At 48.2% G+C, this 2,886-nt stretch overlaps 1 pseudogene; it reads right to left on the bottom strand.

The window, feature by feature from the left end:
• Nucleotides 1-394: 394 nt before the first annotated feature.
• LOC121834696 lies at nt 395-1,067 on the bottom strand (annotated as a pseudogene).
• Between the last annotated feature and the right edge of the window lie 1,819 nt (nt 1,068-2,886).

The raw sequence follows: 2,886 nt of genomic DNA, 5'->3' as shown, positions 1-2,886 counted from the left end.
GAAGTTCCTTACTTAGCATGTACAATCACTTCTCCTTCCTGCTTTATAATAACAGTAGTGAGTTTTAGTGGCTCGTGCGCAAGAGCCTTGCGTAAGCAATACAATTGCGGGTCGGAAGTGCGCACGCGTAGAACGCAATATTGCGTTTTGCGCATGCACCTTCGGACCCTCAAAGCTTTTACGTATGATCCACTAAAAATCTCTTATATCGCAAACACGCTTACGCATAGTGCTTCAGGCAATTTCAAAATCCCTACCAGGATACACAACATTGCAAAATTGAGTTTGCGGGAATCACGTTCATTATTCTTCAAATGTTCACCCAAAAAGACACCCACGCTATAAAATGAACGAGTAAGCCAAGAGAAATACATACATAATGACATCTTAATACATATTTAGAAAATGTGCACAAAAGCGTGATGAAGGAAACAGGTCTATATATAGGCAAGGCCATGTGTGTTGATCGTCTCAAGGAAGACCAAAGGTCGCCGTTTGTGCAGCAGTCCTGGGGAAAAATTTCTTGATGATGTCGTCCAGGTTGAGCTCGGCGGTCCTTCCTTTTTTAATGTGCAAAATAAGGAGGTGTATTAGCCTCCCCTGTCTCATGCGGCTGTGTAGATATGTTTTAATTCGGCGTAAGGCACTAAACGAGCGCCCCCCGAATCGACAAATGCAGGCATAGAATGAAGTTTCGTATATTTTACGACTTGGTCCAAGAGGTCATGAATTTCATGAGATTTTGCCTGTAATGTCCTCAATATGGCGCCAATTGTGAGAGAATCGAGGTTTCATAAAAGAGCCGGCAAAAGTAAAAGCTGCGCAGAGTCGGGCCAGATCAAAATCACATGCGTGCACTCCTAGGGCCTCTTTCAGGTCATCTGTTGTGAACTCTCTTCCGCGGCAGCGTTAATCAAGGTACTGTCTAGTTTTACTAGCTGCTTCAAACCAGGCTGTTCAAACCGCCGTTGAGTTTCACTCAGAATGCAGTCTACAGCCGCAAAGAACTCCTTCCGTAATGCTGTCTTGCAATCAAGTACAACTGGCGGAGAATGTGTGCTGCTCATTTCAAACCTTCTGGCATTTTTGTCGGCCTTGCGCTGCGAGGGTTCTTCAAACCTAGCCGCATTGCAGTTGAGCTCGTGCAGTTCCACAACTCGTTCAAACGCGACTTTAGACCGCAGACGGGACCTTGCCTCGCAGAGTCTCTGCAGCCTCTTTGATACCTGCGGCGCGAAACGCTGAACGTTGCTGTACCCTTGCAAGTTCTTCGCATGGGCCGAACAAAGCTATGGAAATATTTATTCCTAGCAGTGTTTCGAACCTTTTCAAAAGCCTCTCATAACCCTTCAAAATGGCCCTGCTGTAGTCTGCAATCGTATATTCACCTTGTAGGCAGCTCGTTCAGTGTCTCCTGAACTCTAGCATAGTTTTCAGCGAACCTTTTCATTGACTTCACTCTGACAGTCTACCTTGTTTGGCAAAGCGGAAGGAAGAGGGTTATTTGGCGTTGATCCGGCCTCTTCCGCCGCCTCGCGGACTGAAGGGATTGCAATAGATGAATAAACGGCTTTGCGTTTCTTCGAAGCAAGAGTAGACCTATAAGGAGTATTCACTGGGCGCCATATTTGTGGGTGATGTCTAGAGCGCATGCTCTGAACGAGCCCACATTAATAGGCTGCTAAGACCGGTAATCTTGAGGGTGCGGAATGCACGTTACAAAAGAACTGTGGAAGCTCGCCATCAGCACGCGCTCAGCAGTCGTGCACACAGCTATGGCCGCCAGTGAATACTTCCTATTAGCGCCGAGATGTTTCGGTGGCACCCTCTTATGGTTTCCATCCGTGACGTCACGACTAAGATTTGCCTCGCCGGGACGTCACCAGTTGTTATCCTGGCTACTCACCATCAGATGCGACGACGAGTTCGGTGGTGTGTTTAAAATGCACAGTGGGAGGCAGGAGCCATCGCAATCCGAAACTAACACCGTCAAAGTTGACAATCTGACAATTCTCATATGCCCGTGGTTTGGCCGATCGTGGAAAGCTGACCGCAGCGATGCTTTTGGTCGCGCACATCGCTAATTGCCATATTACCCAAGCATCAAGGAGAATGCAGGGATTGGTGTTCCACGTGCCGCACGTGCTGGCCACAGCAGTAGCAACTTTTCTAGAGCAAATACCTAAAACACATGGCATCTTGCACGCGCGTTCGTCAACGCTTTATTTTGGTTATTTACTTCGAATCTTTTATACGGGGAAGGCGTGCGCGTGTGGCGTGTGGAACACCAATCCCTGTATTCTCCTTGATGCTTGGGTAATATAGCAAATGGCCTATTGCATTTGAAACGTCCTTCACGGTACTGAGAGCATTGACAATGATGTCGCAGCTACGGCTAGCTTGCTGTAACACGAGATCGAGATCTAAGCTGTGGTTGCCGCAATGCACATACATGGACCTCGGCTCAGAATCACTAATTTGTTTCTGCACGCCTGAGAAACGTCCGGACATGTTGGCGGCCCCCGTCAAGGCAATGGCCACGCAGACTATAGGAATCAAAGCCAAGGCGCGAAATCATGTCTCTGATGGTCGTGTACGACGTCTCAGCCCTGCTGTCTGGGATGTTGTACAGGCCAATTAAGTCTTCTCGGACGTCGAGCGTCTTGCTGTCAACCCACCATAAAAAGAGGGTAAACTGATCCTCGACAGCTACATATAAGTTGTGCCGTCAGCAATGGTGCCATAGAACGGGCTGGACCCCGCTGTATTACGTGGGCCATGGTCTCAACCAGCTCGTTCTGCACATCACCGCTTACCCACTTGTCCCTTTTCGTCATCCACCTTTTCAGGGCGGGAACATCCCCCGATCTTTCATGAAGCAAATTA

Source organism: Ixodes scapularis, unplaced genomic scaffold (genome assembly GCF_016920785.2).
Source record: "Ixodes scapularis isolate PalLabHiFi unplaced genomic scaffold, ASM1692078v2 ptg003303l_1__unscaffolded, whole genome shotgun sequence".
Lineage (NCBI taxonomy): Eukaryota > Metazoa > Arthropoda > Arachnida > Ixodida > Ixodidae > Ixodes > Ixodes scapularis.
The sequence above is the reverse complement of the archived record's forward strand: the minus strand, read 5'-3'. Positions and strand labels throughout refer to the sequence as shown.